We start from the raw sequence: 20,064 nt of genomic DNA, 5'->3' as shown, positions 1-20,064 counted from the left end.
TGTGTGCGTGCGCGCACACAGTGAAATTGGTGTTTTATGCATACAGTACTATAATTAGGCTTGGAAGATTAGATTTAATGGAAACATTGCAAAGATTCTTACAATTTAACCCAACTGTCTAACCTCAGCTATCCAAAACCAGATCAAGCCCAAATTCTACATAAGTTTGGCTAAAGGGAATTTTCTGTCTTGTGACATTTGGATAGAGCTTGAACTATTCCTAGCTTCCTAATAGAAAATGGAAATAAAGTTCTCTTGCTTGCCTTCTGAAACTAACAACCAACCAACAAGTACATCAAGCTGCCATTATTATTCTCCACTGTCAAATACTTATGGATACACCTAGATCTTTATGGATGTGCAGAGAAATTTTACTCTTCTACAGTGCAGTCATTTGTCAGTGACCCTAGCATGCCATGTGCAGGTACTGCACACAGTACAAATGCCAACATTCATTTAAATGGCTTCAAGCTCAAGGTTTTCACTCCTTGCTTATATTTAGCTGCTTTTAGCCTGATGTATGATCTCTGACAACAGAAGAATGCTAACAGGTGAATCAGGTTTAGTCTCTCGTAAAGATTCTACATATATGCAAGCCTTAGCATAGCTTAAAACAGTCACTCAGTGAACCATACTTTTAAATATGCTAAGGCTAAAGTGCCATATTGTTATTATGAGGTTTGCCAGTCACATTGCAGGCACAATTGCAATTGTTTTGCTCTGTAGTTAAGCTTCACAGTAAACCAGAATTCCCCCAGGAGTATCTACTGAACCTATGGCCAGCATAGCTCCCAGTATAGATGCAGCATAAGCTGACAGAAGGCAGAGTTCTGCCGCATAGGCACCACACCTTCCCTGAACTATGTTAGCTATGACACCATATGATTCTTCTGGTCGCATCAGAGACTTTGATAATGCTGTTGGAGCGGTAGAACCAAGTTCCTATTCTTTTCCTCTTCTGTGTGAACAGGCCCACAGGATTTGTTTTTTTCTTTATTTTCCTGAGTCTCTAGACAACCTCCTCGGCTCCACTAATTTCCAAAATGTTTATGCTGCCTCATTATTGGTTCACTCCTGCACCATCCCCTTTATTCAGTCTCAGGTTTTGAAATCTCTTGCTTCTTAGAAATCAACACAGCCAGGACAGGATGATTTATTTACTCCCTCCCACGGTATCCTATTACCTCTTGTTTTTGAGCTCTCTCCCATTCTATTAATCTCTTAGGCTTGCAAGATCAGTGTTATTTTACTATTTAATGCACATCCAGACTGCTTGTAGGTTCTTGGTGTTTCTTTCTCCACAAGATTAAAAACAAACAAACCACAAAAACAAAACACAAATGATATCCTGATGGCTAGATGAACTTGTCCATATCCTTGTTACCTCTTGCCTTGCATTACTGTAACCTCCTCTCATCTAGCTTCTCAATCCCCACACCAATCCCTTCTAATCTAACCAAATCACCACAACCAAAGTGAGCTTCCTCGCCTGCTCAGGCCACATCCATCCCATCTTTGGGTTGTTCTGCTGGCTGCCACTTGTCTGCAGTATTGCCTTTGGCACTGACCTGACCTCCAGCTACCTGTTATTCCCTCCATTTGGAATCAGCCTCATCACCCACTTTGTCCCTTCTCACACTCGTGTCTTCTTTCATTTTTCCCCTTATGCACAGAAGATTTCCTAGTTTGTCAGAACCTTAAGATCTTGTGAGTAGTAAGGGCTTGAATGAATAAGTCGAAAGTCTAAGGCAACTCCTTCCTCTCTCCACAATGCATCTTCTGAATTGTGAAATCCCTAGGGTAGGGCTGCCTTGCACAACACTAAGATACACTGTTGGTGCTTACATATGTATGCCTAAAGATGCTGTAGCCAGGGGCGACTATGTTTTTTGCCGCGCCAAGCATGGCAGGCAGGCAGGCGGCTTTTGGCGGTGCGCCTGCGGGGGGTCCGCTGGTCATGCGGATTTGGCGGCACGCCTGCGGGAGATCTGCCGCTGCCGTGCCATCAGCGTCCCCGCCACTGAATTGCCGCCGAAGCCGCAGGACCGACGGACCTCCCGCAGGGACGTTGCCAAAAGCCGCCTGCCTGCCGCCCTCACAGGGACCAGCAGGCCGCCCCCTGCGGCTTGCCGCCCCAGGCACGCGCTTGCTGCGCTGGTGCCTAGAGCCGCCCCTGGCTGTAGCATTACACTTTACTTAGTACCCATATAATTGAAAATATTGCTGAGGTTCTGGATTATAAACGTTTAACTCTTTAGGAATTCAGTCTTAACTGTTGAAAAGTTTACACTAGAAAAATGTTTGCAAGATTCCTTAACCCCAGCTGAAGTGTAAAAACTATTAATACTATAACCACTGGGGAAGAGAAATGCACATAAGGATTATGCGCATTCTAAACTTCAGTTTTGTTGTCATAAGCCAGAGAAAGAATGGGAGGAAACACTTGAGAGACGTTTTGACAGATGATGGAAAAGCTCATTTTTAAATTAAAAAAGTCTATCCTTCTGGACTAAGTTTTATTTTGGCAAGCCTGTTCAGGAAGAACAGTCATCCTCGCATTCATTTCAGTGACAGCACTACTTTACTGTGATAAACATGTTCTAGGACTTGTATAGCAACTGCCAAAATAGATGGCAATAAATGTAATCCGAACTGAGCATGCATTCAAACAACCATACGGATGCAATATATGCTTACTTGTATACATTACACAGGCAGGAAGCCTGTAGAATGTATACATACAGGAACAAAATGTGTATGTAAATACTGCTGTAGCTATATTTTAACCATTATTCCTTTTCTTCTGTCATAAGCTCAAGTGGGGAGCATCAGGTCACTTTTTATTTTCTTCCACCATCCTCTCAATTGGTCTATTGAAATAAAATAGAAACAATGTTATTTCTCCCTCTTCCTATCTTGTCCTAAATCATGCTGCTTTGCAGCTGTTCGCTTTCACCACAGATATCTGAATCTTACTGGTGGCTGAAGAATTTCCTATATGTAATGTGGTTTGGCATAAATAAATACTACTTGATAAATATGCAAAGGTCATGTTGGAAGGCAATACTTTGATCCACACCAAATCTTTTCTGGAAGGAGGGGCGGGAAGGTTAATGAAGCAGGGAAATAAAGTTAAATGGGAAGGACTCACTTTGGGCAGGAACCATCTTTTTATTATGTGTTTGTACAGCACTGAGCACAATATCCTGGCCCACAATTATCTGCATTACGTAGCACTTAATAGTTCAACCAATACATATGATAAAACTTGTAAAAAATTAAGGCACAGGAAATCATACTTACAATGATCTTGGGTCTTGAATTAGAGACAGGAAAACTCAGAGCAAAAAATTTCAACTAGGCCATTCTGAACTTAAATAGAAAAATTACAATACCTAATCTGAACGGATACTTGTCAGGGAAGATATAGAAATGTTGTGACAACAGGCAAGGGAAAGTCAATCTTTGTCCTTGATGTTTTCTCTAATGGTAGTTATTGGTAGGATTAAGGAGTAGTGTATTTTTACATAGTGAAATGGTGTTTTAAAGTGTTGCAAGATGGATAATTAGCATAACTTAAGTCAGAATGAAGGTGACACTACCATGGAAACACCAAGTCTCTAATTACATTCTCCAAAATAGAAGCAAAGTGAGTCAGTAGATCTAGCCTCACATCTTCTAGTTAAGAAGTTGCCTTTTGCAGAGACTGCAAAAAAGCGTTACCATAACTGTTTTAGCCAGGAGTTAATACAAGACAATTCGACTACAGTAACTTTAAACCACAAAGTAAAATGGAAACAAGCATCTACCTTGTCAGAGCTCAGTACAGCAGCATGCTTATATATTAATAGCCCAGTTAAACATTTTTTCCTACAAGTTTTGGTGCTCATAGTAAATTGTAAATGGCACCCTTGATTCAGACAATCAAGAAACCCTATCCATATGCATAAAACAGTTACTTGTTAAAATTGAACAACCACAATCAAAGGCAGCAGCAGGAATTCACAAAACCTGTGCCAAAGACGACATAGTTTAACATTTAAATTCCATGTTTACATTTAATTCCAGGCCAACAAGGGCTGCGGGAAGCGGCATGGCCCGAGGGACATGCTGGCTGCCACTTCCCGCAGCCCCCATTGGCCTGGAATGGCTGACTGCGGCCAGTAGGAGCTGCGATTTGCCAAACCTGCAGACGCTGCAGGTAAACAAACCCTTCTGGCCTGCCAGCAGATTTCCCTGACAGGCTGTGTGCCAAAAGGTTGACGATTGCTGCCATAACACCATATTAATACCATTGTGTGTTAATGCCTCTAGTTTTTGGGGAAAACATTTTGATGTTTCCTTTATCACTAGAACTATCAGTCTTCCTTATTTTGAGACCAACTCTTGAGAAGCTATACTGCAATTTTAGTCCTTGCCCTATGGATCCACTTTTAAAAAAAAAAAAAGGAATTTTCGCTAATGGTGCCAAGAGTCCACATGAAATTGTGCACAAGCCAAATTTGAATTTTGCTGTTTTCCCTTTAACAGATTCACCAAGACGGTGGGACTGGCCTCCAAAAATTCTCTAGCCGTGGCCAGTTCAGAGCAATCTTAAAAAACAAAAAAAGTTAGAAGTATGAAGCTTTATGATAAGTGTTTTGATATATCAGTGCTGGAAAAGGAGGTTCTGGTACAGAATGATTAAAGAGTTGTTACCAGGACCAGATAGTGTTCACTCCAGAGTTCTGAAGGAACTCAAAGAAATAGCAGAATTACAAACTGGAACATGTAACCTATTGCTTAAAATCAGCCTCTGTACCAGATGACTGGAGAATAGCTAATTTAATACTGATTTTTAAAAAAAGGTTCCAGAGGCAATCCTGGTCATTACAAACCAGTAAGCATAACTTCAGTACCAATCAAATTGGTTGACTATAGTAAAAAACAGAATTATTAGACGCAGATTAACACAACATATTGGGAAGAGACAAAGCTTTTGTAAATGGAAATCATGCCTCAGTCTATTAGAATTCTGTGACAGTATCAACAAGCATGTGGACACGGTTGATCCAGTAGATCCAACGTACTTTGACTTTCTGAAAGGCTTTGACAGGGTTCCATACCAAAGGCTCTTAGGCAAAATAAGCAGTAATGAGACAACAGGGAAGATCCTCTCATGGAACAGTAACTGGTCAAAATATAGGAAACTAAAGGGTAGGAATAAAGGGTCAGTTTTCACAGCGGAGAGTGGTAAATAGCAGGGTTCCCCAAGGATCTGTACTGGGACCAGTGCTGTTCAGCAGTTATCTAGAAACGGAGGTAAACAGTGAGGTGGCAAGTTTGCAGGCAATTACTCAAGATAGTTAAGGCCAAAACTGACTGAAGAGTTACAAAGGGATCTCTCTGAACTGGATGACTGGGCAACAAAATGGCAGATGAAATTCAATGTAATGCACATTGGAAAACAATCCCAGCTATACAGACAAAATGCGGTCAGTGCCCCACAATGTCAGTTAAAAGTGGCAGAAGCACTCCTGGTGAGGATGTGCGCTGCTGACAGAAGGAGGGTAATGTGGACATAAGAAATCGATTTAATTACTGCAGTGGCTATATGCTGACATAACTTAAGTCCACTTAATTTTGTAGTGTAGATTTGCCTTTAGAAAAGATGACTAAATGGGGATATGATAGAAGTTTAAGATAATGAATGGTGGTGTGAAAATGAATGGGGTAAATACTTCCCTTTTACATAAACACAAGAACCAGGGACCACCCCAGGAAATAGGCAGGTTTAAGACAAGTCAAAAAACTACTTCACAGAATAGTCCACCTGTGGAACTCATTGCCAGAGGGATGTTGTGAAGGCCAAAAAAGTATAACTGGTTTCAAAAGAATTAGATGGGTCCATCAATGGCTATTAGGCAAGATAGTCAGGGATACAACCTCATGCTCTGGGTGTCCCTGAATCTCCAACTGCCAGAAGTGAGGAATGGCTCACTCAACAATTGCCCTGTTCCGTTCATTCTTTCTGAAGCATCTGGCACTGGCCTTGTTGGAAGACCAAATTAGAAGTGTCGCTCTCCCTCAAGTATTAAGGAACCACCTTGCTGGTTATTTTTCAGATTGCCAACTACACTACATTCCACTTAGAAACGGATGCAATACTAACAAGCTAGAATGCACAAGCCCCAAAGATAAACAGATATTGCTTACATTTTTATTACAAGGCACCTCTACTCTGACAGTATTCAAACCTGAAATACTCGGCTGCCGCTGAGGAGAATAAGTTCTGCCTGAATGTTTCAAAGTACCATCATGTCAGAAGGAAGTGTTGACAGCTAGCGTGCTATTTAAACTGACCTAAGCAATAGGATGCTAGTGTATTTAGAAAAACTGGTTATGATTTACAACTGTTCTGCAAAGGAAATTTTATTTAATATGACATGCTTGTCATCTGTATTTAAAAAAAGTGTTAGAAAAGAGGTGTATCAAGTCATTTTATTAGAGCAAGTAAATGAGAACTATAGGGAATGGGTTGTTTATATTGGGAACTAATCTGTTCTCATCTGTGTACTGGACCTCAAATAAAGCTATAGCTTATGCCTACATATGTGGAGCAGTACAGAGATCTGTCATGTATATTTGAGAGTTTTGTCCTTGTTACAGTTTGACAGAAAACATCTGAGAAATCTACATAGACATGAGTATTTCAGCAGTAAGTCTGAAGACTTCTGAAACTACTTTAAGCCATATCAGCCCAATGCTTGTACTAACCAGAACTAGGGCAGAATATAAGGGTCAAAAACCAGCACTATATAGGAGTGCCAATACTGCATTCAGCATGATATACATGGACAAAGTCTCTATCCTGAGTTTACAATTAATTCAGCAAGTAATACAGCCTCTTTTCTTTTTAAACTGTATGGCATCCAGTATTTGGAGATAATTAAAGGCCTGATGAAAATAGTGTTTGAAAGATGGACTAGAAGATGGTAATGAGATGAAGTTGTAAAGGGTATGAAGATTGGGAAAAATAAAGGGGATTGTTAGGCGATGAGCAGGAAGAGGAGAGCAAAAAATTATATATAGATATATATAGATGGAGCAGAATTTTAAGAGTTCCTAAAAGGCGGTGGTGTGGAAGGCAAAGGAATTTGAAGACTGGCATAAAAGGAAAACTAGCAGCAGATTTCTGGTTTCGAGTAAGGTGAGAAGGGCCAGGAAAGGAGAAGGGAAGTAAATGCTCCTACAGTTGATGGACAGGCCGCAATGGGTTTTAGCAAGAGATGGATAAATTCATGGATTAAGCAAAAATCTAGTCACTAAGAAATTGAACCAGCTTTTTTTTTTTTTTTTTCCTCTTCTTTTCTTTCAAAAAGCCATTTCAATATCCTTCCCCTTCCTCTACTTCCAATTTTATGTAGTATAAATACTCTAGCTTTTATTTAAAAATTCAAGTGAGTCACTCAACTAATAAACTGACTATTTTAGCTGGGTTTTAATGTCAGAGTACTTTGCCAACATGTACACCTGCTAACCAAGTAGATTACGCTGTAGATATTTAATGAGCTACATATACAACATCTGCCTGGTCACCGGGCCTCATTCTCACTCCACTCTAAGCTCCTGCCAACAAAACATGATTTAAAAACTCACGTGGATAAAATCTTTAAAAGGACCCAAACAATTGATCTGCTGACACAAACACACACACAAAAACAAAAAAAAGCTGAATGAAAGGTTGGGAGTTCAGAACACAATGCAACTATTGCTGTAAATAATGCCCCAGTTTATCAATGTAACAATGACTTTCATTCAAAAGATTAATAAACTGTTTGAATTAAGCCAGGACTGTAGATTTCAAGATATTTTACAGGATAAACATTTGTTTGGCAGTATAGCTAGTTAGGAAGTGAAGACTGCTAAAGCTGCAGTTTTTAAGTGGGAAATGAAGTGAATGGTGCAGTTGTCTTGATAACCTACAAACCCTTCCAGACTATTCTGATAAGTAAACATACATATTTCAGGATACTGCAATTTTGTATGACTGGTTTCATACCAAGAACAAGTATTAAGAACTCATGTGAACTACATTATATAGCAACCCTGTGCTCTCCGCTCCAACTCTATTGTAATTAGCTTCAATAGCTGTAAAATAGCATATGCTGAGAATATGGGACATTTCTAAATTTATGAAAAATATGTATGACACCCCCCCCCCACTTCTGTATTGTTATTTCTGTCCAGGGACGAGGAATAAGATGGGTGTGGTCACACAGATATGCCTAGGCGGATATAAATGAGCTATGACTACAATTCCATTGTATCTCCAAGGTAAGAACCAGGACACTAACTTTTAGCGACTGCAGGTGGAAGGAGGCAAAACATGAGAGAGAATGGTGCCTAGAGCCTGAAAACAGAACTGAGGTGTCAGGACATTGGAATAATAATAAAAAACCCTCTGCTGCCCTGTGCTGGTGGAAAAGATTGAATCTTGAACATTTTGGACAGAGGCAGGTTATGCTGCTGGAATGGACATATTAGCTTTGCTTTTCCATTCTAAGCAAAGAACCCTAAAATATTGCATGCCAGTGACTAAAATGCTGGATTGTTTCAAAAAGGCTGTCCTGTGTTGGTACGAATATACACTGATTGCATAGAGTCTAAAGGGGTAAAGTGCCCAGTAAGTCCAAAAGAACTTGAACTCCTGTTGAAGGAGCAACAGCAAGAGATAACGGTGAAGCACTCCCCCCACCCCCCCTCAAAAGGGCACTAAAATTAAAAGTTCAACTTTTGTAGTTTCCCAGAGAAAGTGTTAGAGGCAAGCTCACCCTCTGGGTCTGTGACAGCATAGGATGAAAACCAAGACATATGGATTATTTTAATGTATTGAAAACTGGTATTAGAATCTGATTATCTAATGGAAGTTCTAAAACATCCAGCCCTACATTTTAAACTGAATGTCCATTTTATGAAGTCACAAGTTTAACACTTTACATAAGTGCTATTGGAATAAGTGCGTGTGTAGAACTAAGTTTGTCTAATTTGGCCACAAGAATACTACTTTCCCCAGTAGGTGAACAGCAACATATATGTGATGCTCACACCACTTTCACAGTTGAAGTGCCTCTTAACACATCACTATGTTACTGTCTGTTAAGATCTGAACTACTTTCTCCTGGATGAGGCAAGTGTGCCTTGAAGGCATATTCAGAAAACTAGGCCAGCATTGCCATGTTTACATTGGATTGACAGACAAGTAGTCTTTCTCCCCAATGCCTTTTACTTCAGAGGAGACTAAGAAGGGGAGTGGATTTAGTTTCAGTCATTTCACATTTTAACAAAAGAAAGGGAATCTTTCCTTGTTTTTTGATGGAAGGAGCAAGGCTACCTAGCCAGTTCTTAAGAGAAAGGAGTACTGAAAGACAGAGGTAGACTCTTACTTGGGCTTTTGTTCTGCAGATTGAAAGCATCCAAGTAGCAAAGACCTTTCCATAAATTCACAGACTACAAGTAGTGAATCAGACCACACCCTTATCCCTTTAGGCTACTGAAAAGGCATTAACATTTTATTCTATCCACAGGTTGACTGCCCCTACTTCATCATGTTCCCATTATGCCACTGGCATTTACAGCAGCAACGAAGCTCCTCCCCTCCTGTCCATTTCTGGCAAGTCTTTCAATGGTTCCCCAGCTGTGCCCCAGGGTTTTCAGATCAACTTCCACAGCTCTTCGCCATGTTGTTTTCGGACAGCCTCGTTTTCACTTGCCTTCAGGTGCCCCTACTTATTACCCTCAAAATTACATCAGTCCTCCCCTATCAAAAAGGGAGCATTGCTGTTAAGTTATCTGCAATGCTACCATACAGTCACGCCTGGAATCTAGAAGAAATACTTAGATATTCTTGCTTTATACTGAATGACAAGGTTTGGTCTACACCAGATGTTCTCAAACTGTGGGTCAGGACCCCAAAGTGGGTCACAATCCCATTTTAATGGGCGTCACCAGGGTTGGCTGAGACTTGCTGGGGCCCAGGGCCAAAGCCCTAGCTTCACCACCTGGAGTTGAAGTCCAAGGGCTTCAGCCTTGGGCAGCAAGGCTCAGGTTACAGGCCCCCCACCTCAGGATGAAGACCAGGGGCTTTGACACCCCCCCCCCCCCCGGGGACAGCAGGGGTCAGACTTTGGCCCCACTACCTGGGACGGCAGGGCTCAGGTTCCCCCCATCCGGGGTTATGTAGTACTTTGTCCTCAGAAGCAAACCATGTGTTTTAATATGGCTAAATGTATACATCTAGGAACAAAGAATGCAGGCCTTACAGACAGGATAGGGAATTCTATCCTGGGAAGCAGTGACTCTGAAAAAGATCTGGGGGTTGTGGGGACAGTAGGCTGAACCTGAGCTCCCAGTGTGCTCAGTGTGAACCTGAGCTATACGATTCTTGGATGCATAAAGAGGAGAATCTTGATAAGGAGTAGAGATTACTTTACCTCTTTATTTAGCACTAGTGCGATAGCTGCTGGAATCTGGTGTCCAGTTCTGGTGTCCATAATTCAAAAACAATGTTGATACAAAATGATTAAAGGTCTAGAAAACATGACCTATGAGGAAAGATTGAAAAAATTGGGTTTGTTTTGTCTCGAGAAGACTAGACTGAAGGGGGATATGATAAGAGTTTTAAAGCACATAAAAGGTTGTTACAAGGAGGAAGGAGAAAAATTGTTCTCAACCTCTGAGAAGAAGATAAGCAGCAATGGGCTTTAATTGCAGCCATGGCAGTTTAGGTTGAACATTAGTAATAAAGAGAAGGTTAAAGGGTGATTTGATTAGTCTGAGTTCTACATGGGGGAAAAATATTTAATACAGGGCACAACTTGCCAAAGGTGGTTGTTGATTCTCCATCACTGATGATTTTAATGTCAAGATTGGATGGGTTTTCTAAGAGATGCTCTAGGAATTATTTTGGGGAAGTTGTACGGCTTGTGTCATACAAGAGGACAGACTAGATCAGAATGGTTCCTTCTGGCCTGAGAATCTACAAAGCCCATTATGGTCTGAAAATGAAGATCCAGCACTTTGAGACTATTAATTCCTCCTGCAAGTCACCAAGGAAAAAAGCAGGTGTTAAACAGTCTTAAAGATGAAGTATTTTTCACAATAATGCTGCTTGTGTATAAAAATACTATTAGAAGGAATAGGAAGTTAACTGGCACAGAAGTCTGTTTTACTGTTCTGCAGTAAGACATCAAGTGACCCAACCACTGCTTTCTGGATATGGTCCAGACAATCTGATCACCTATTCAAGGACAAAGAACAAGAAAAATAACTCAAGTGTGAGCATAGCAGTAACGTTTTGTAAAAAACCAAACAGCACTCTGGGTTCAGCCCCCAGCTAGGTCATTTATTTGGCACTCAAGGGTGATAATGGATTTGTTTTTGAGCTTCTCAAAATAAATGAGCTAGTACTGCATGCAGAAGTAACCCAGGCTGGCCAACGGAGGAGAAAGAATATGCAGTGTCAGCAAAACACTGGTTTCATATTCAGCTACAAAAACAGAGCCCTTATTTAAAACAAAATGAAGAAACTGAGTTAAGGAAGAAAACCTAGCTAAGGACTCCAGTCAATTTCCCAGCAACATTAACTTAAAAGCTTAGTTAATAAAATAAGTTATTAAAAGGTTCTGCTATTTATAAAATCTTAACACAATTAGCATTTATGTACTTATTTACAGTTCTACTTTAAAAAAAAAACGTATTACTACCAATCCTTATTTGATCAGATGATCTTCCATTCTGTTTCTTCTTGGCTAAGAACTTCCCATATCCTATTTTTGTTACCTGTTCTGCCTCCTTACCTCCCCATTCCACCTCAATTCACGTGTTTGTCGTCTCATCTACCTGTTAGGTCTTTTAGATTGCAAGCTCTTCGGAGCAGGGACTATGATTTTCCTATGTTTGTACAGCACCTAGCACAATGGGACTCCAACCTGGTTGACCTCTAGGCTCTACCACAATATAAAGTGTTAGTGTGCAGCTAAAGGCTAGTAAATGATGTTAATGCAGCTATTGAACTTAATTCATACCACTTATCATGCAATTAACACTGCTGTGTTTAATGGCCAGTGCCCATTGGCAAGACAAGCGGATAAGGTCTGGGAAAGTGAACCTACCCATATTTAGGTGGTATTTAATTTTCCATCACCTATCACAAGTGCACATAATAAAACTACATTTTAAGGGCCTAAGTTAATAGTCTTAGTGCCATTACCATAGGACAGCATCATTCCCTAGCAGGGCATGTTAATACAAAAAGCCAACCCACAAACCAAAACAAATAAATTGGAACTGCACATTAAGCTAAACCAAATCATTGTTAAAACTAAAGAGAGCCTTAAGTTATGCCCTGAAGCTACCAAACTGGCAATATGCCAATACAGCCAATTTCAGATGCAGAGATCCTCAGATAACAAGTCTCTGCAGCTGGTCCTGGAAGTGTTGTACACATATATATTTCAATGTACATTGAAAATTAGTTCCTCCCTAAGTCCCAGACAATTCATGATTTCAGAGACTCACCAACCCCTGGAAAGAGCGCTATTGCAGAGACTTGAGCACTAGTATTAGTACTCAGAAGTCCACTCTATACAGGAAGTAGGAAGCCATATGCTTCATCAGCTGAAGTTTCTGGGTGGTCCTTGCGCACACTCCTAACCACAGCACAATTCTAGCAGTACAACTGGAACCTACAGATGTGTGGTTAACTTACAAGCTCTAAAGTGAAGAGAAGCAGCTGCAGCAGCTGTCCAGGGTTGATTTTAAAATCTAAGTAGATCTCATAGTGCAAAGATACTGCTTAGAGCAAAGTTTTATTATAGACAGAGTGCACAGCAATACCAATTTAGGTTACTTCAGTGTTTTCATCCTAGGAGGGTCAACTTTATCAGACTTAGCTTTCAGACTAAAATTTGGCATGTTTGTCAGTGTGACTCTGAAGAGTTTGAGCAGAAGTGATTATCTGAAAATATATTGTAGTGGGGAAAAAAAAATCACAAAGCTCTTTACAAATTGACACAGCTATAGTACCTCAGCATGTGTCAAATTGGAAGGTATATAGTTAATTAGTCAGAGATCAAACTCTTTACAGGACCACTGAGTTATATTTCATAGGGGGTCCCAAAAACCCACAAACAAAACCAGATACTTCATACATGAAGTTATACCAAGAAATGAAACACTGGCAGATGCTTCACTGACACTGTCACTTCACTTGTATGTGCACAAGTTTTCAGCTTGGAAAAGAGATGGCTAAGAAGAGATATGATTGAAGTCTATAAAATCATAACTGATGTAGAGAAAGTGTTGTTTACTACTTCTCACAACACAAGAGCTAGGGGTCACCAAATGAAATTAATAGGCAGCAGGTTTAATACAAACACACAGTCAGCCTGTGGAACTCCTTGCCAGAGGATGTTGTGAAGGCCAAGACCATAACAGGGTTCAAAAAAATAACTAGATACCTTCATGGAGGATAGGTCCATCAATGGCTATTCGCCAGGACGGGCATGAATGGTGTCCCTAGCCTCTGTTTGCCAGAAGCTGGGCATGGGTGACAGGGGATGGATCAATTGGTGATTACCTGTTCTGTTCATTCCCTCTGGGGCACCTGGCACTGGCCACTGTCAGAGGACAGAATACTGTGCCAGATGGACCTTTGGTTTGACCCAGTAGGGCCATTCTCAAGTTATGTTTATGTTCACAATCTCCACTAAATAAATTTTAACTATTCTCCTGAATTGCACTTGCATGCTTGAGTGTGGAGTGGAATTTCAGTTGCAATATGTAAGGACTTGCAGAATATGCTGGGTATTGAAGGATGGAGAACCCCAAAGGAATGCTGTCAAGTCGGTTCAGATTTGATTGATCTTGTCTGCAAAATAAAGGACAATCTCACACAGCCAGGCACACTGAACTGTAACTAAGACAAAGTAGTATGGATTAATCAAACTGCCTATCATTTGGTTGAGTTTTCACAGGCCTGGATTTTAGAGGTGTTATGAACAAGAAGAAGACAGTTCCATTCAGCAAGGCCACAAGCACAACACAGGCACGCAAAAATTCTTTGATGCAAAGCAAGCATGCTCAGACTAATTCCCCCTTGACCATTTAAACGATTAGTCTCTCTGCCTCTAAACGAATGGTTCGCAAACTTTTATACTGGTGACCCCTTTCACATAGCAAGCCTCTGAGTGCAACAACCCCCTTTATAAATTAAAAACACTTAATGTATTTAACACCATTATAAACGCTGGGGGCAAAGCACACTTTGGGGTGGAGGCTGATAGCTCGTGGCCCCCCCATGCAATAATCTTGCAACCCCCTGAGGGGTCCCAACCCCAGTTTGAGAACCCCTGCTCTAAACCATGGTTGCAAGTATATTGCAGGGGACAGCTTCTAGTTGCCTCTGCCTCAGTGATCTTGGAAGATAAATGGTTGTGAAGTTTTCAGCCATTTGGAGTAGTTGTTTACATCAATGTGACTGTTAAGATGCCTGCTAGTACAGAATCAGTTTAGAGATGGTGGTACCTAAGATCTCAATTGCCTTTTTGGAACATGGAACAAAATCTTATTCTTGTACTGCCCACAGGCATTTATTCATACCGCTGATAAAATATTTGCCATTTAATTCAGTCAATGATGCAAGTTTGTGAAAGGCAGTGTTTTGAGTACAATACAGATGTTCCAAGTTAAAATAGAGCAAGTGGCTAACTAGATATTAGAAAGCCTGTATTAAAAGTCAGTCTCTTTAGAGTCATGGGAACTTGGACACTGAGGAAGTGGAAACTTGAGAAGTTTCCATCTTTTACTTTCTAAAAAAATAAAAATAAAAAAAATCTGTGTAGATTTGCATTAACCTTCAATGTAAAATTCTTTATCAGAACTTTCTGGAAACATCTATTTATAGTTAATATTCAGAAGTACCCTGGCATCAAGGTTATATACATTTTTACCTTTTGTAGTGTCAGCTGATCCATATGCATTTTCAGTAAGAAATACTGTAGTTGATATTTAATGACATTGCAAGTTGAATATTTCCCATAAGTGTTAGCAAGTTTAAGACAGTGAAGTCTACCCAAAAAGTAATTTTACGTTTTCCAAGGTCACAACTAGTAAGCTAATAATCATGGTAGTGTCATCAAGTCTAAGTCCATGTTCAAGCTTTTTTTAGTCTAATCTCTTACAAAGGTCATGTAAATTCCAATTGTCTGGGGGCGAGCACCCAAAGAAAAGTAGATTTATTTTAAAGAGTCACAGCTACCATGTACTCAACAGCAACCCTACAACTAAACAATTCCCACTCCTAGACATGGGTATGTGACATTTGCCTTTTGGAATAAGGGTATAAACAAAATACAAGAGGGCAAGCAAAACATTAAGATCAAAAATGTTAAAGAAAATTGTATATGCCAGTAAGCTTGCATATTTTTCCTAGCCACACAAAAAGCCTCAAAAATCAATATCATTACCATAATTTACATAAATTCCAATGGGAAGCAAGTGTTCTTTTCCACTGTTAGTAACCCAAGTGTTGCATCATTGTGTTGATACATGAGAACTAGGAAGTGGAAGTGAAACTGAGTGGTTTATTTTCATTAATCAAGATAAGAGAAATAAACCAAGGATCAGAAGCTACATAGACCTGGATTAAAAATTTATCTGTTTCCATCATTTATGGTGCTATAACACAAGGCAAACGGTCTTTAAAATGCTATACTTGCATATTTAGCCTTAAAGCCTGTTTCATGTTAGATTTTCTATCAAGCTAAAGCAATGCACAACTAAAAGCAAGTATATACACAAGATGATCTAATTCAGTTATAAGTCAGCCAACTGCTAATGAAAACAAATTTCAGCTTCAAAAGATAACCCATTAAATTATTTTAATTATGATCAGTGCGACAACTGAAGACTCATTCACCAAATAAACAATTCGCAGCTCTAGCTCATATCACCAGAGTTCAGTGTTTAAACAAATGTAAACACCTGCAAACATATGAAGTGTCCCTTCAGGAGTTTAATAGAAAATAGAGAATGCACACTTCACACAACCCAGAAAAAGGCTGTACACAAAACAGCAAACTCTTTCACCTGACTTAAGGCCCTTTAATTGTCTACATACTGTCTTCCACCTATACGTAGACAAGAAAATTGTAGCCTCTTTATTCAAGGACACCTGAACTGACCTGAATGTAGATTCGCCTCCAATAATCCAAGTACCTAACTAAGAAATATCAATTACCAAATTAATGCAACTATCCATTAGGTCATGCAATTACTCATTACTGTAATGAAGTCTCCCTTGAATAATTACATTTAAAAAAACCCACCAACTTACTAAAACCGATACACTATAGATTAAAGATATGGATTTGAGGGTTCCAGTGTATTATTTCTAAGACAACAGCAGACAGTACCATTATAGTAATTTTCATATCTATTCCCTCATTTGTCTTTTGGCAGCCTACTTAATGTAAAGATCCCTGGATTTGCTTTTTTTAAGCTTGAACAAGGTAGGTTCCTTTGTTGTGAAGGTTGATGAGTCAATCTCAAGACTATAAGCCAACAGTATCTTTTTTTCTATAAAAAAGATTGTTAAAAATGGTCTTATTAAATGTAAACATATTTAAACAAGTAGTTTCAAAACTTTCTGTTCATACTTTACCGGTGCAATTTAAAACAGATTCCAGGAGATGGTGTGTTCATTGATTTCTAGTACAATAATTAAACCAGAACAAGCAGACCTTGTCTTTTGTAGGTACTGCCCCCTGCAAAAATACTGCACTATGCAGTACTACCTTAAGGTCCACTGCAGATGCTAGAGAACACATACTACAGCTTAAAGTGATTATTTCCCTCACATTTCAATCAGGTATGTTTATTTAAGATATTTTGCAGGTTGCAAAGCAAAAAAAAAAAAAAAAAAAAAAAAGAGGTAAATAATCCACCAAGATTTTGAGCTACACAGATGACCTGAAGATCTCTGTGTAGCTCAAAAGCTAGAAGATATTACCTCACTCACCTCATCTCATATCCCAGGATCATAATGGCTACAACACTGCAAACATTAAATATTTTAGCAGCACTGTCTGAGCCAGGCAATGAATGTGGAGCAGATAACATTTAGACAAGTTAATATAAGAACAGCATGTTATGCAAGTCACTGTGACCATACACACTTGTAACAGTGAGCTCTCTTCAGCCACTAGTACTCCTAATGGATATTTTCAATTCTAGATTGTTTTTCTACCCTACTCCCTACAATCCATTTCATGTCAGGTCCACTTCTGAGCTGGGCACATCCCTTCTTTGTGGGCAGAATCAGACTATTCAATATTGTCTAACTTAGCATGACAGACAACTTGAAATATCTTTATTAAGTTTCTTTCCTGACCCCTCCTACTAGTCACTAGCAGCAACACTAGACTTCCCCCTCTCTGCCTCCAGACTTGAGTCACAGCCAAATCTTCATTCTCTCAACCCACTAATGAAAGACACTAGCAGAGGCACTCTCCCAACAGATAACATAGAAAGCTACAGGACTTACTGAATTGTTTCTATTGCAACAAAGAGCACACTCTGCCTCTTCTGGGACAATCTCAAGGTCAGCAGCACATTTTCCACCTTCCATTAAGATGTTTTTCCAAAAGCACCACACCCATCATTAGCCACCTTAAGAACTTTTTTATAAATTGATACAACTCAGTTCAAATTTCAACCTATCAAGTGGAAGTGAAGGGAAAATATTCTATTACTGTAACCTCTTACTGGATTCAGCAACTAGCAGTTCCCTTTACCCTCCACCAGAATGGTGATAAGTTAAGCAGAAATCTGCTCTCATGAAAATAAGAGGATTAAATCTGGTTATAGTTAAAGCATGCAAACATTTAACAGGAAAAAGAGACCAACTCCAGGTCTCATAGCCTGGCTGCTCAAGGACAAATCCACACCCTCAGAACCCTGCAAAGCAACTCATCTCCCACACCAACCAAAAACAGCACTGGGGCCTCCCATCTACAGTACTTGTCTCTTCTGGCTCCTGTTCATCTTCCCCTTTCCATCTCCCTCCTGCTGCTGCTATTCATCCCCCCCACCCACACTTTATTGTATCTGCCTTACCCCAGTAACCACCACTTGTTTCCTACTCCTCACCCACCCTGTCATCCAGCCCTCAACAACTCGCTGTTCAACTTTTATCATCCTCCTCTCAATAGTCAGCCCCATCTCCTTGACCCTCTCACCACTCAGCCCCATGTCCAACTCACCTTCCACCTCCTCATTTTATCCATTGTCATCCCCAAAACTACATGCCTTACCCCCACAGGGGCCTAGTATAGGGTAAGACCTCCCCTTCCACCTGTCATTCCTCAGCCCTTTTCCCCTCCCTTGTTGCCCCTCTACCAAGAGCCCCCATTCGCTTTTACATGTCCCATACCCCCAGCACCTCACCCCCCATTTATCCCCTCCACCCAGCACCTCACCTGCTTGGCTTCCCCAGTGTGTGTCCTAACCCAGCAAAACAACTCCCTCACCTTCCTCCCAAGTCCCTCATCCAGCCACCCCCCACCTGTCAGCCAGCCCCCCTCATCCATTTACCTCCCTCCCTCCACCTGTTCGGTCCACACTTCCCCAGCCCACTTCCACCTGCCAACTATCCATCGCGCTCCACCCCCCGTCCATTTACACCCACCACCTATCCCAGCCCCTCAAGCAGCCACTCCCCCTCCTACCTGTCCCAGACCCATCCCCACTGCCAGCCTCACCCAGCCACCACTCCCTGTCCCAATGCCCCCCATCCCCTCACCCAGTCCTGTCCCAATCCACCCCCCAGCACCTCATCCGGTCCCATCCCACCCCCCTACCTGTTCCAGTCCCTCACCCAGCCACCTGTCCCAATGCCCATGGTGCCTCACCTGATCCCATCCCCTCACCCAGCCACCAACCCATCCCAATGTCCCCAGCCCCTCACCCCAGCCACCTGTCCCAATCCCCCCTCCAGCACCTCACCCAGTCCCAATGCCCCCAATGCCTCACCTGATCCATCCCGTCACCCAGCCACCACCCCCGTCCCAATGCCCCATTCCCTCACCCAGTCCTGTCCCAATCCACACCCTCCCCGCACCTCATCCAGTCCCATTCCATCCCCTCCCCCCCACCTGTCCCAGCCCCTCACCCCACCCACCTGTCCCAATCCAATCCCCCCTGCAGCACCTCACCCAGTCCTGTCCCCCTCTTCCAATCCCCTCGAGCGCCTGTCCCAAAGCCCCTAGTACCTCACCCGATCCCATCCCCTCACCCAGCCACCCCAATGCCGCCAGTCCCATCCCCCCTCACCCCAGCCACCTGTCCCAATCCAAACCCCCCTCCCCAGTGCCTCACCCGGTGCCGTCCCGTCCCGTCCCACCCCTACCTGTCCCAGTCTCTCACCCAGCCGCCCCCGGCGCCGTCCCCCTCTTCCAATCCCGCCCCCACACCTGTCCCGGTCCCTCACCCAGCCGCCCCCGCCACCTGCCCCAATACCCCCGGCGCCTCACCCGGTCCCGTCCCCCCTCACCGGCCCCAATACCCTCCCCGCCCCCCCCCCGGTGCCCGAGCTCCCCTTGTGCCTCCTTTACCTGCCGCCGGGTCTCCCCCTCTGCCCGGTACCTGGCCCCTGTGGCCGCGGAGGGGGTGGCTGGCTCCGGCCGCTGGGTCGGTCAGGACGGGGCGGCTGGGGCCCGGCTGCTCCCCGGGGGCGGGTCAGCGCGAGTCGGATCGGGCCGGCGCGGGCTGAGCGGACGGGTGCGGGCAGCAGCGGCCGCTTTATACCGGGCTCCTCGGAAACCGTCTCCCTGCAACGCTTCCGCTTCCGCCCCCTCCTCTGGGCTCATTAATATGCAGAGAGGGGCGGGGCTCGAGGGCAGGCGCGCAGCCAATGCGGGAGGGGGCGCCCGGAGGGATCCTGCCCGCCCCATTGGCTACCCCGCTCTCCGGCGGGGCGGGGGGGCGCGCCAGCCAGGGCATCACTGAGGGAAGAGCGGGAGGCCA

The 20,064-nt window shown here is 42.4% G+C and overlaps 1 protein-coding gene across 1 annotated transcript in view; it reads right to left on the bottom strand.

Moving 5' to 3' along the window:
* Positions 1-19,859, bottom strand: part of SLC45A4 (solute carrier family 45 member 4) — an 86,890-nt gene extending 67,031 nt beyond the window's left edge. Inside the window, exon 1 of the mRNA XM_054017982.1 lies at positions 19,653-19,859. The gene's annotated coding sequence lies outside the window, so the exon portion shown is untranslated. The remainder of the gene's footprint in view (positions 1-19,652) is intronic.
* Between the last annotated feature and the right edge of the window lie 205 nt (positions 19,860-20,064).

Source organism: Malaclemys terrapin, chromosome 2 (assembly GCF_027887155.1).
Source record: "Malaclemys terrapin pileata isolate rMalTer1 chromosome 2, rMalTer1.hap1, whole genome shotgun sequence".
NCBI lineage: Eukaryota > Metazoa > Chordata > Testudines > Emydidae > Malaclemys > Malaclemys terrapin.
The sequence above is the reverse complement of the archived record's forward strand: the minus strand, read 5'-3'. Positions and strand labels throughout refer to the sequence as shown.